At 38.2% G+C, this 14,770-nt stretch overlaps 1 pseudogene; it reads left to right on the plus strand.

The window, feature by feature from the left end:
• Positions 1-5,835: 5,835 nt before the first annotated feature.
• LOC107871928 overlaps positions 5,836-14,770 on the plus strand; it is a 70,145-nt pseudogene continuing 61,210 nt past the window's right edge.

Below are 14,770 nucleotides of genomic sequence, written 5' to 3' on the forward strand. Positions count from 1 at the left end.
TATTTCACGTAGTTTTTGTTGTGTTGAGTCGTAGGTTAATGGAAAGTTTGAGTACCGAAAATTGCAGCTAAGGAGCATAGCAAAGACTGAGTGTAGGGGTCCTATGGACCTCTTTTATGTGTAAAGATACTACTAGCTAGGCCTAGAGGCCTCAGGGAGTATTTCTACCTCTTACTTTTAAATTCACTTTAGGGACAAAGTAGATTTTTAAGTGTGGGTTGGGGAAATTCCCAAACTTTGGCTTAATTTAAAAAAATTATATAAGATATTCTTGTTGGTGCTATTTCTAATTGCATGGTGCAAGCGTTTTGTTTGGTAAAAGCATGTTGAATGAGTGAATTGCTACTTTTAAGACTCTTAGGCTCATTTTTGTGACTCTTGTACTTTTTGGCTTAAATTTGAATTCATGCTACTGTTTGGTAGAGAGTCTATGGTGATCCTATTGAGTTGATCATGTGCCATGTGCGGTGTGAGGTATTTATATATTCTTTGTTGCATGTGATATCTAGAACTTGATCGGCGTATGTGCAAAGTAAGATAAAGAGTATGGGTTTAGGAGATGATATATGCATTTCTTTGATAGCCTTGTTTTATACCTTCTTTTTTGACCTACATTTGTGCTTAATCCTAGTAAGCCCCGTTGAGCCTTTAGATTTTTTTCTTCGCCAGCCTCATATATAGTCTAATACCCTTATTTGATAGACCATAATTTGATCCAAAACTCCTAGGTGCTTTAATGAAAAATCAGTTAAGTTAGGAGTATGAAATTAAAGAAGAAAATGTGATATTGAAGCCCCTAAAGTGATAGTTATTGGTGTTAAAAAAGAATTGTAATATGTGGTTGGGATTTGAGTAATGAAAAGAATAAAAAGAATTCAAATTGAATGAGTTATGCATAAAATATTCCTACCATAGTGTTGAGAATGAGCTTAATAAAATGGGGTGGAAAACCAAAGAATGAGGTATAAAAAATGGTGTAATGTGGTTGTTGGATATTGGTTTTAATTGTAAAAAGTGGTGCATTATAGCGCTCAAGAAGGACAGTCACTATTCAGCCAAAACAGTTCCTACCCGTCCCTTAGCCTGCATTATAACCTGAGAAAGAACTATTTGATCCTAAGCTTCATCATTCTGATATTAGAAAAGCACTACACTAAGGGCAAGCCTATAGTTCATTTTGTGTAACTTGTGAATTCCTTGTGAGAGTAAGTGTTATTTGATTCTTGTGCCCATCATGTTATAAAATGTTTTTATATGAGTGATTATGGGTAACTCTCTTGTTGTGAGAGAACATTTTTAATGAATATGGGTGATTTGTATGATGTCCTTGATTGAGAAATATGCATAAGTTTGCCACTTAGGTGAGTAAATTCTTGAGGCTAGGATGTTTTGGAGTAGTGTTTATGAGCATTCAATTGTGTAAATAACATGCTTAGTGAAGAAAATTGCATTCTATGTATTCATTATAGTACTAGCTTGAGTGTCTTGCACCCTTCTTAAAAATGTGATTATTAGATCTTTCAAACTTCCTAGGTCCCTTGATATAACTTGCTTTTTAATTATAAGAAGCTAACATGGAAACCTCACCATTCTCATTTTGAATTTTGCCCTTTCAACAACACATTTGGAGATGAGATCATTGATTGACCAAGATTCATATTGAGTATTATTGGCAGATTTTATTTAGCTAAACTTAACAAGCAAGGAGTCAAGAGCAGAGTGAACAATGTAGGTATCAGGAAGAGTTATTTCAAGAATTCTTAGTTTAGACTGTATATGGACCATCTTAATGATGTAACCTCTAACACCCCCAATAAAGTCATACCTCATCCTTGTGAGTTTATTCGTTAGATCTCCAGTCTCAGCGTTACTGGATACAACATACCTTTTTTCCACTTGGGCAAGAAATTTTTTAGCATTGGTAGTTTTAGGCATGCCAATTTTGAGGTGCTCGGCAATCAACCTCTTAAAGGCAAGGAGGCATAACTGACATGTCCCAAAATCGGTCCATATTGTATGGGTATCTCAAGCCTAATTTGGATTGTAGATCACCCCATTAACCCAACCTAATCATCACCCCAATCCACAATGTCGGATGAACATCGACCATAAAATAGCGCAAACATAACAAAATATCATAACTTAGACAATGTCTAAACATTTCATTTACATCAACATGCTAACCAACATACCTAAGTCCACAATCATCCATAATGCCTCTATACAAATCCAATGTCTATATATGTTGGGACAATCCCCCAATAATAGCCAAAACAAGTCTAAATAAGTTTACGACCAAAGATAAGAGACTATGAAATGTAGGTCTTCCAAAGTAGGGAAAATCACCAATTCAAATTCAACACACAAACTGCTCCGATTACCTAGTCACTGTGCAGGAAGAGAAGAAGAAGCTCTAGTCCCTATGTCACATGGGAATATAGCGTCCGAAGATGGTCAGCAGTTGAAATGCTAGCACGTAACTCAAAGATAAGGAGACATTAGAGTCATCATTTAAAACCAAGTCAAAACATCATACTCAACAATATTTATATACATAGGCATACATGTATATACATAACATATTCATAATGTGCCAAAAGAAAACAAGACTTAGCAAGCATTCTTGATGCACTCATTCACGAGTCATGAAGTAGAGGAATCTAACCTTCCACTCTCAAAACTTGAAATAATTAAACTCATCAATCATATCAAGCAAGAGAACTTTTACCTCAAGTCATTTCATTAGGCAAGGGACTCTAACCTCAAGTCATTTGACTAGGAAAAGGACTCTAACTTCAAGTCATTTCACTAGGCAAGGGACTTTAACCTCAAGCTGTATCATTAAGCAAGGGGCCTTAAACATAAGTGAGCTTATTTGGTGAGGGAATCTAACCACAAGTAATTTCATTAAGCAAGGGACTCTAACCACAAGCACCTTATTAGGATATAGACTTAAACCACAAGCCATCGCGACTATCATTAGTCAACATTGGGAATCTAACCCTCTATCCATACACCAACATCTATTCAATTCAACACTTAGGGACTATATCCCATTTAACCAATTTAATACCATAAATGACCACAAGGTCTTCCTGGAACCATTTATCAATCAAACACTTTAATAAGCCAATGCTTTAACTCAACTCATCATTCAATTCAATTTATAGTCATAAGACCCTTACAAAATCATTCATTCTTCATTAATATTGTTATGCCATGTAGGAACCCACAAAGTTCTCTCGTAGTTTAAGCCTTTGGAGCATTTTAAGTGAAGTGTAATTCTGGCCCTAAAATATTAAGGAGTGACTTCCATAGTGATTAGTGTTTAAACCTTGCTAAATTTTCCTAAAATTGACTTTTTATCATGTGAGAAATTGAATTATCTTTCCAATGATATCCATTTCATTGAAATCCGACATCAGAAGAGAAAGATATGGCCATTTTATAGAAAGCAGTAAAATCGCCTGGGTACAACGAAGAGGGCTGACGGACTATCGAGCTTGTAATGGACCGTCGCCCAGACCATTGTAGAGAAGGTAGTAAGGCCACGTTCTGGTTGAGTGTAACGGTAAGGGTCGATGAACCAGTGGGCCCTCGATAGACCGTCACACCCATCGTCGCAGGTAAGGTAGTGAACCAAGTTCTGGCCCAGGTGTGACGGGCAGGACCGACGACCGTCGGGCCCTCGATGGACCGTTGCACCCCACCGTTGTACATCTTGATCAATAATTTTAAGTCATTTTAAAAAGGTTTTTTGGTCTTTTCCCACCTTTTTAACACTTAGAGAGAGCCCAAAATGAAGGAGATAATTTCAGTTCCTCCAAAAACACCAAGAGCTAGGGTTTTTTTCTCCAAGAACAAACACAAATTCCTTCTCTAATAAATTCAAGAACTCCCCATAGATTTTTCAAATTGATTTAAGATTCAAGGTTCCCAAGTCAACGGCTTTAAGAACCCGTCTCAAGAGTAAGAAGAAGAGTCTCAAACAAGTTTGTTCATCCAATTTATAATTTAAGGTATGTGGCATTTGAACAAGGACACTTCTTTCGTCCTTGTTCCCAAAAATTGTTTTACTTACGAGAATATATGATTTTCTATGTTTTCTTATGAAATTGAAGTATGGGTTTATACCCTATGTTGTTATTTCTTGAGATTTTAGTAGTTTTAATGTTCTAGAAATTGATGTACATGAGTATGTTGTGATTTTAAGGCAAAATGTCGAAAATTCTAGATTTTCTATATGATTTATGAATCTTTATGACATCTAGAATGCACTTTAATGAGTCTTAACTTGAGATTTGATTATGGGTCATTAAGCCCTACTTGAGATTTGTAATTTTATGAACTTTTGTGCTATAATCACCCATGAATTGAGTACTTTGATATTATTGAGAATGATTTGGCCTTTCGGTCATAATAGAGTTGAAATCCACATTGAGTATGATTTAAAGCAAATAGAAATATATTTTGGTCTTCATTATACACCCTTGAGTTATTTTGAGGAGGATTTCCTAAGAGCTCTGAGCTGAGTATGGGAGTAGTATTTAGCATCGAGTTGGGTATAATTCTAAGGTCTCATACCTTAGAACTACGTGCCACCATAGGTTCAATATTTATAGGCCCAAGATTGAGATAGTGATCACTAAAGATGAGGTTCTATGTGATCACTAAAGATGACGTTCTACTTTGATGGAAAGGATAGAACAACTCTCCCCAACGTGGGAAAGACATTGGACTCTGTGTAGCTCACATGGTTTATGTCGATTAGAAGAAACTCTCGAGTTCCAAGTGTCCCAAGTCTAAAAGAGTTTCAGAGTTCTCAAGTGTTAAAAGTTCTAAGTCCTTAAGTTTTAAAGAATTTTTACTCTCCACTAGATCAAAGCATGAGTTTGAAAGTATTGTTTAAAGATTCCTTTAGCCTTCAAGTACTGAGAATAAGAGGAGAGTATGGATTTTAAAGTTAAGTATAATGATTTACGAGATTTGTGGTACATGCTTCACTATTCATTATTGATGAGTTTTATATTCTAGACTTATTGAAGCCATGTGAGTCATTCCTATTTGCATGCAAGATTTTATTAAAGAGTATTGATATTGTTTTATGAAAATGCATACACCCTCATATACTCAGTACATTCCCAAAGTACTGATCAACATATACGCTGTGTGCTACATTGTCTCATAATGTAGGTACAGGTGCTCAGTCCGAGCAATGACAGTGACTTCCAAGCATCTTATCTATATCTTAGTCCTTGGTGAGTCCTCATGGTTCGAGGATCTATATTTGTAGCTTTTTCTGCTTTTATAGTGTTTTGAGTTTTACTTTCAGCTCATTGCGAGTCAGTTGAGGGTCTGTCCCAATGGCTCTCCAATTTGAGTAGTAGAGTCTTTGTCAGATGAGACTGTCAGTTGAAGTTGTATTCTAGATTATTAGTATTTTGCTATTTAGACAATGTATCCAGTTATCTCGATTTATAGTTGACACAACAAAGTATTGTTGTTTAGATTATTTATCCTAAAGCAAGTCTTAGAAGTAATAACAGGCTCAAAGGGTTAGCTTAGTGCTACTTGAACCCTTAAGCACCGTGTAATATCTCGAGATGAGATTTTGGGGTGTTACAAACTTGATATTAGAGCCTAAGGTTTAAGGAGTCATAGGGAGTCTGACTAGCCACTTTAAGTAGAGCCTTAATCATCGGTGTGTAGCGCGCCACATCTACGAGCAAGAGGCTACAAGGCATTTTAGGAAAAAAGTTATTACTTTCTTTCAGATTCTATCGTCCCTATAGTTTTCCCTCTTATCTTATAATTTGTGCTCTCTTTTTTCAAAAAATGCCTCCTCGAAGAGAAAATGACCGCAGAAACAATAACGAGCAACCTCAGACTGTTGATCCCTTGAATGAGACTGTGTCTCTTGCTGAGTTTCAGGCAGCCTTTCAGGCGTTATCCCATGTAGTCACTGCAAATATCCAGGCCAATAACCAAGCCATAATTCCAGATCAGCTAGGAGGTGACTTAGCTACTGCTAGGATCTGTGATTTCATGTAGATGAATCCGCCAGAGTTTTATGGGTATAAGGTTGCTGAGGACCCACATTATATCTTGAGGAGGTGAGGAAGATCACTCGAGTCATGCATATTTTTGAGAAAGTGATTGTAGAGCTGGCATCTTATTATATGAAAGACATTGCTTATGACTGGGTGGTTGCATGGAGGAAGATTAGAGGGAAAGATACTGCCCCTCTTACTTAGCAGGTGTTCTAGGGTGTATTCTTGGACAAGTTCTTCTTTCTTGAGATAAGGGAAGTAAGGATTGAGGAGTTTATTAACTTGAGACAGGGTTCCATGACTGTTAAGGAATACTGCCTTAAGTTCAATCAGTTGGCAAAGTATGCTTCTGATCTAATTGCTGACACTCGAACTAGTATGAGTAAGTTTATGACTGGGGTGTCTGGGTTGGTGTTGAAAGAATGCAGGACTATGATTCTAAATAGGGATATGGACCTATCCAGATTTATAATACATGCACAGTAAATAGAGGCAGATAAGATAAGGGAGAGAGATAAAGTGAGGGGTAACAAGAGGGCTAGATCCGAGTAACATGAGTATAGTCAGGCTAGGTCCTATAGAGGGATCCTCCCATAATCCTAGAGTTGTTCGCCTATGCCAGCGCCTTCATCAGCTAGTGCTCCCTTGCCTAGAGACAGGCAGGAGCAAGGGAATAGGTCTTCGATATCCCGATCCCAAAACAGTATAAGTAACAGACCTCGCTATACTCCATGTACCAAGTGTGGTAGGGACCATCCTGGTGAGTGCTTAGCAGACCAAAGGGGTCACTTTGGTTGTGGCAAGCTAGGCCATAGACTTAGAGAGTATCCGCATGCTAGGCAAGGGAACAGAGATGCCCGACCTCAGACACAGGCTACTAGTGCACCAGCTTCTATAGCCCATCCCGTCCCTGATTAATGAACTTTATCTAGCACTATTGGCGGTCAGCACCAGAATAAATTCTATGCTCTACCATCCTGTCAGGAGAAGGATGACTCTTCCGATGTTGTCACTAGTATGCTCCGTGTATTCCACTTTGATGCTTATGTGTTGTTGGTCCCTGGGTCAAGTTTTTCTTATGTTACCCCATTTGTTGCTATGAATTTTGAAATGAGTCCCGAAAAAATTCCTGAGCCTTTCCTACTTTCTACTCCGGTAGGGGAGTCAGTTGTTGATAAGCAAGTATATAGAAATTATCATATTAATGTTCTTCATAGAGTCATGCTTGTTGATTTGATAGAGTTGGACATGGTGGATTTTGACCTTATTATAGGTATGGATTGGCTTCACTCTTCTTATGCATCTATACACTGTCGTACCCATGCGGTTAAGTTTCAGTTTCCTGATGAACCAGTTTTTGAGTCATCCGGGTGTACAATATCTCCCAAGAGTCATTTTATCTCCTATATCAAACCCTAAAAGCTAATATTCAAAGGTTGCATCTATAACCTAGTTAGAGTTAAAGACACTAAGTTCGAGGTTCCAACTATTCAGTCAGTCAACATTGTTAATGAATTTCCTAATGTTTTCCAAAAGATTTCCCAAGGGTACATTCTGATAGAGAGATAGAATTCAGGATTGATCTTCTTCCCGACACTCAGCCTATTTCTATTCCTTCCTACCATATGGCACCTGCAGAGCTTAAGGAGTTGAAAGAGAAACTCAAAGATCTTTTAGATAAAGGTTTCATAAGGCCCAGTGTCTCTTCTTGGGGCACACCCGTCCTGTTCGTACGAAAGAAAGATGGTTCTTTGTGTAAGTGTATTGACTATCGGTATCTTAACAAGCTCATAGTTAAGAATAAGTTCCCTCTTCCAAGAATTGTGACCTGTTTGATCAGTAGCAAGGTGCAAGTTATTTCTCTAAGATAGACCTTAGATCCGGCTATCATCAACTTAAAGTAAGGGAGTGTCCTAAAGAAGGCCTTCCGAACCTGTTATGGTCAATTTGAGTTTCTAGTCATGTCTTTCGGGCTAACCAATGCTTTAGCATCCTTTATGGACCTCATGAATATGGTATTCTATTCATCTCGGCACTACTAAGATATACCGTGACTTGTGGGAAATCTATTGGTGGAGTGGTATGAAGAAGGATATAACTGAGTTTATAGCAAAGTGTGCAACATGCCAACAGGTTAAGGTGGAGAACTAAAGACCTAGTGGTGTAATGCAAGAGTTTGGTATACCCACTTGGAAGTGGGAAGAGGCAAATATAGATTTCATGACTGGTTTACCTCTTTCGCACCATCATCATGATTATATTTGGGTGGTTGTGGAAAGGTTGACTAAGTCCGCACATTTTCTACCAGTGTATACATCTTATACAGTTGAGGATTATACTAGATGGTATATTCGGGAGTTAGTTAGGTTGCATGGAGTCCCCTTGTCTATCATTTCAGATAGGGGTACTCAGTTCACTTCACAATTTTGGAGAGCTTTTCAGAAAGGTCTTGGTACCCAAGTTCACCTGAGTTCTGCTTTTTATCCATAAGATAGATGGTCAAGCTGAGAGAACCATCCTGACTTTGAAGGATATGTTGAGATCATGTTCTCTTGACTTCAAAGGTAGTTGGGATGAGCATTTTCCATTGATTGAGTTTGCCTATAACAACAGTTATCATGCTAGCATCAAGATGGCTCCATTTGAGGCCTTGTATGGAAGAAGATGTAGATCACCCATAGGTTGGTTTGAATTGGGTGAAGCTACTTTGGTTGGTCCTGATGCAGTATTTGAGGCTATGAAGAAGGTGAAGTTGATTAGAGAAAGGTTGAAGACAACTTAGAGTCATTAAAAGTCATATGCCGATGTGAGGAGAAGAGATCTTAAGTTTGAGGTAGGTGATTTGGTGTACTTAAAGATTTCACCTATGAAAGGGGTGAAAAGGTTTGGAAAAAAGGGAAAGCTTAGTCCCCGTTATGTTGGGACTTACAGAGTTTTGAGCTATGTTGGGAAAGTAGCCTATGAAGTTGAGTTACCCGCAGAGTTGTCAGCTATTCATCCTATTTTTCATGTCTCCATTCTTAAGAAGCATATTGGCGATTCTGTTGTAGTGGATTGTTTAGAGAGTGCTAATATTCAGAATAGTCTTTCATTTGATGAGATTCCCATTAAGATCCTAGATTTCCATATCTGTAGGCTGAGGAACAAAGAGGTTCTCTTGGTCAAAGTTTTGAGGCAGAACCAGTCAGTTGAGGGCGCTACTTGGGAGGCAGAAGCAGACATGCGAGCCAAGTACCCGCACCTCTTCTCCGCAAGTTTAGATTAAGCCAAAGGTATTATTCTTCCTTAATTCAGCCCTTCTAATCTAAAGTTCAGCTATGTATCTATTCTTACATGAGTTCTTTCAATTTCCGGAGTATTCAAGAGTTTAGAAAGATATGAAACCCGCTTAGTAAACTTCTTCAGCTATGTGTACTCAGTTTTCTCTGTGTTCTTAGTCTAACTAGCGATATTCGAGGAAGAATGTTTCCAAGGGGATATATTGTAAGACCCCTTAAAGTTTTCTCATAGTCTGAGCCTTTAGAGCGTGTCAAAAGAAGTGTAATTCGGACCATAAAAGATTAAGGAGTGACTTCCAAAGTGATTAGTGTTTAAACCTTGCTGAATTTTCCTAAAAAGGAATTTTTATCGAGTGAGAAATTGAATTATCTTTCCAACGATATCCATTTCATCAAAATCCAACATCAGAAGAGAAAGATATGGTCATTTTATAGAAAGTAGTAAAATCGCCCAGGTGCGACGGAGAGGGCCGACGGACTGTCGAGCTTGCGATGGACTATCGCCCAGACCGTCGAAGAGGAGGCAGTGAGGCCCCGTTCTAGTTGAGTGCGATGGTAAGGATCGATGGACCATTGGACCCTCAATAGAACGTCGCACCCATCATCACAGGCTAGGCAGTAAACCAAGTTTTGTCCCAAGTGCGACGGGCAAGACCGACGACCGTCGGGACCTCGACGGACCGTCGCACCCTACCGTCGCACATCCCGATCAGTAATTTTAAGTCATTTTAAAAAGGGATTTTTGGTCTTTTCCCACCCTTTTAACACTCAAATATAGCCCAAAATGAAAAAGATAATTTCAGTTCCTCCAAAAACACCAAGAGCTAGGGTTTTCTTCCCCAAGAACAAACCCAAATTCCTTCTCCAAAAAATTCAAGAACTCACCATAGATTTTACAAATTGAGTTAAGATTCAAGGTTCCCAAGTCAAAGGCTTCAAGAACCCCCTCTCAAGATTTAGAAGAAGAGTCTCAAATAAGTTTGTACATCCAAGTCATAATCTAAGGTATGTGGGATTTGAACAAGGACACTTCTTTCGTCCTTGTTCCCAAAAATTGTTTTACTTACGAGAATATATGATTTTCTATGTTTTCTTATGAAAATGAAGTATAGGTTTATACCCTATGTTGTTATTACTTGAGATTTTAATAGTTCCAATGTTCTAGAAATTGAAGTACATGAGTATGTTGAGATTTTAAGGCAAAATGTTGAAAATTCTAGATTTTCTATATGATTTATGAATCTTTATGACATCTAGCATAGACTTTGATGAGTCTTAACTTAAGATTTGATTATGGGTCATTAAGCCCTACTTGAGATTTGCAATTGTATGAACTTTTATGTTATAAGCACCCATGAATTGAGTACTTTGATATTATTGAGAAAGATTTGGCCATTCATTCATAATAGAGTTGAAATCCACATTGAGTACGATTTAAAGCAAATAGAAATATGTTTTGGTATTCATTATAAATGATTGAGTTATTTTGAGGTGGATTTCCTAAAAGTTTTGAGTTGAGTAAGGGAGTAGTATTTAGCACCGAGTTGGGTATGATTCCAAGCTCTCATACCCCAGAACTACGTGCCACTGTAGGTTTGAGATTTATGGACCTAAGGCTGACATAGTGATCACTAAAGATGAGGTTGTACTCTGATGGAAAGGATAGAACAGGTCTCCCAAATATGGGCAACACATTAGACTCCATGTAGATCACATGTTATGTCGGTTAGAAGAAATTCCCGAGTTCCAAGTGTCCCAAGTCTCAAAGAGTTCCAGAGTTTTCAAGTGTTAAAAGTTACTAAAATCTCTAAGTCCTTAAGTTTTAAAGAAGTTTTACTCTCCACAAGTTCAAAGCAAGAGTTTGAAAGTATTGTTTAAAGCTTTCTTTAGCCTTCAAGTACTGAGATTAAGAGGAGAGTACGATTTTAAAATTAAGTATAATGACTCACGAGATTTGTGATCCAGACTTCACTATTCATGATTCATGAGTTTTATATTCTTGACTTATTCAAGCCATGTGAGTCATTCCTATTTGCATGCATGATTTTATTAAGGTTTATTGATATTGTTTTATGAAAATGCATACACACCCATATACTCAGTACATTCCCAAAGTACTAATCCACATATATGTCTATGTGCTACATTGTCTCATAATGTAGGTACAGGTGCTCAGTCCCAGCAGTGATAGTGATCTCTGGGCATCTCATCTACATCTTGGTCCTTGGTGAGTCCTCATGGTTTGAGGACCTATATTTGTAGCTTTTTCTGCTTTCATAGTGTTTTGAGTTTTACTTTTAGCTCATTGCGAGTCAGTTGGGGATCTGTCCCAATGGCTCTCCATTTTTAGTAGAGGCTTTGTCAGATGAGACTGTCAGTTCAAGTTGTGTTCCAGATTATTAGTATTTTGCTATTCAGATAATGTATCCAGTTATCTCGGTTTATAGTTGACACAAAAAAGTATTGTTGTTTAGATTATTTATCCTGAAGCAAGTGTTAGAAGTAATAATAGGCTCAAAGGGTTAGCTTAGGGCTACTTGTAGCCTTAAGCACCGTGTGACGTCTCAGGATGAGATTTCGGGGCGCTACATGCCACACTTTAGTTCAAACACAATTCAAGTTCTTATTTAGGGACTTTAACCATTTTATCCATCAAACTATCAAAATCTTAAATTAACTTATCACATGGCTAACAGGGTCTTTACCATACCATTTACTAATCACTTATACTTATTGGGCCATTGCCCTAGTTCAAAATATCATCAACATATGACTAGACATTTCTCTTAGACATTTTCACAAAGATCTTGTGGGCATGCCTTTACCTAGGCCAAAATCAAAATAGAAATCACCAATATTTGGGTTGCACAAGACCCATTGGTTAAACCACAAACAACAAGAACCCACATGTGCAAATCATCACCAATATTAGGTATAAGCACAAGTCTAAGCAAGAACAAATATTACTCATCTCTAGGCATCAAAACCCTTAACATTTGACTTAAAGATAACCATTTACAAGTCATAATCCATGTTTAAAATACATGTAATAATAATGTAAGCAGTCACATGCCTTAATACAACTTGATTCAAGGAATGACTTGACTTCTCTTTGCCTCTAGATGAACACCCCTTGGAACCCTAGCCTCTAAATCTTCAAGAATATTGATTGAGAGAGTATTTTGAATGTTTGATCCACCAAAAATATGCTTTAAGGATGCTACAATACATTATATAATGAGGGACTTACGGGTTTTGGGGTGGTAAATGTCCATAGAGCCCGTGACTTAAAGGCTGAAAAGTGACTTCCCAGGTGGGTACGATCACTTAGGTCAACCATACCCTAGGGCATAAGTGGTACCCTAACTCATACCCTATGCCTCACTAAGGACACCTACACTGACCAAGGTACGACCATACACTCATGACTCTTACTCAAAGGTATGAATGGTACCCTAAGCCATATTCTCAAACCCTACCCAAGACAGTTTCATCTAGGTCAAGCTGAATACTCTATACTACTTAGTAGTGTATAACTTATACCCTAATATATGACCACGGGGAGGATAAGTCGTATCTTAGATAGTATGTACCCCCTTCTACACTGCCTAGCATACAAGAAGGGTCACTAAGACGTATCTAAGGGTATGACTAGCACCTTAGAGTCGTACATAGTCCAGAAGCTCCAACTAAGGAAATTTTGTAAGGGTCCAAAGCCTAGGTGTTCCAATTCTCCCCCACTTGGATCTTTTGTCCTTTAATTATAGATAAGGTAAGTACAAACACTAGTTGACACATTATTACACATCAACTAACCTTTTATCTAATTAGAAAACAAGGCACACAATAAGGATAAAGCACATGCCATGATCATTATCAATGAACCATTCATTTTATTGACATTAGGACTCAAACCGATTATTTATCAAATACACTTGCTCAATTCAAAGCTTAGGGACTTGAACCCATTGTCTACCAAAGACATAAATCAAGCTAAGGAGATTAATACATATTTCAATCATGAGTTTCCAAAACGGAAAACAAATGCGGATACTTGGACTTCATGTCCTCTTCTGCCTCCCAAGTAGCTTCTTTGGACTTTTGGTTCCTCCACAGAACCTTTACTGAAGCCACCTTTTTCGTTTGCAACTGGCAAACTTGCCAATCCAAGATCCTCACCGGGACCTCCTCATAGGACAAAGGGTCAAAAACACAAACTTCCTACAAGGGAATAACCAATGAAGGATCATCCACACATTTTTGCAACATAGAAACATGGAAAACTGGGTGGATGGAGCTCAAATTACGAGGCAACTCCAACTCATAGGCAACATTGCCAATCGTATAAAAAATCAGGTAGGGACCAACATACTGAGGGCTATGTTTCCCCTTCTTGCCAAATTGTATCACTTCCTTCATGGGAGACACCTTCAAGAATACCCAATCGCCAATATTAAACTCCAAATCTGTGCACCTCACATCCGCATAGGAGTTTTGGAGTCCTTGAGTGGCTTTCAACCTATCACAAATCACCTTTACCTCCTCTAAGGCTTGGTGAACCAAATTGGGTCCAAGAAACTTACCCTCACAAAATTTATACCACCCATTAGAAGAACGATATCTCCTATCATGCAATGCCTCAAAAGGAGCCATGCTAATGGTAGAATGGTAACTATTGTTATAAGCGAACTCAATCAAGGGTAGATGGCCGTTCCAACTACCAACATAATCAATCACACAAGAACGCAACATATATTTCAATGTTTATATGGTCCCCTCAGCTTGCCTATCCGTCTATGGGTGGAAAGCGGTACTAAGGCACACCTTGGTTCCCAAACCTTTCTGAAATAGCTTCCAAAAGTGAGATAAGAATGAAGTACCCCTATCTGAAATGATAGACACCAAAGCACTATGCAATTTCACAATCTCCGCAAGATATAACTTACCATAATCCTCTTTCGAGTAATTAGTCGTCACCGATAAAAAGTGAGCAGACTTGGTCATTCTAACCACAATGACCCAAATAGAATCACATTGATTCCAAGACCAGGGAAGACCGATTAAAAAATCCATATTAATTGCCTCCCACTTCCATTCGAGCAATGTAATCTCTTGGTACAACCCTCTAGGCCTCATGTGCTCAAATTTCACTTGTTGACATGCCATACACTTAGCCACATAACTAGCCACACCTCATTTCATATCATTCCACCAATAGAACTCCCTAAGATCATGGCACATCTTCATAGAACCGGGATGCATAGAATACCAAGATCCATTGGCCTTGGCCATAATCCTTTCCCTTAATCCATCAACGTCGATAATACATAGCCTACCGTGGTACCTCAGGATAACATCACAACTAATCATGAAGTAAACAATCTTTTGTTGACCCACATTACTCTTAATCTTTATCAATTAGGGATACAACATTTGCTTTTA

The sequence above is a fragment of the Capsicum annuum genome, chromosome 5 (assembly GCF_002878395.1).
Source record: "Capsicum annuum cultivar UCD-10X-F1 chromosome 5, UCD10Xv1.1, whole genome shotgun sequence".
Lineage (NCBI taxonomy): Eukaryota > Viridiplantae > Streptophyta > Magnoliopsida > Solanales > Solanaceae > Capsicum > Capsicum annuum.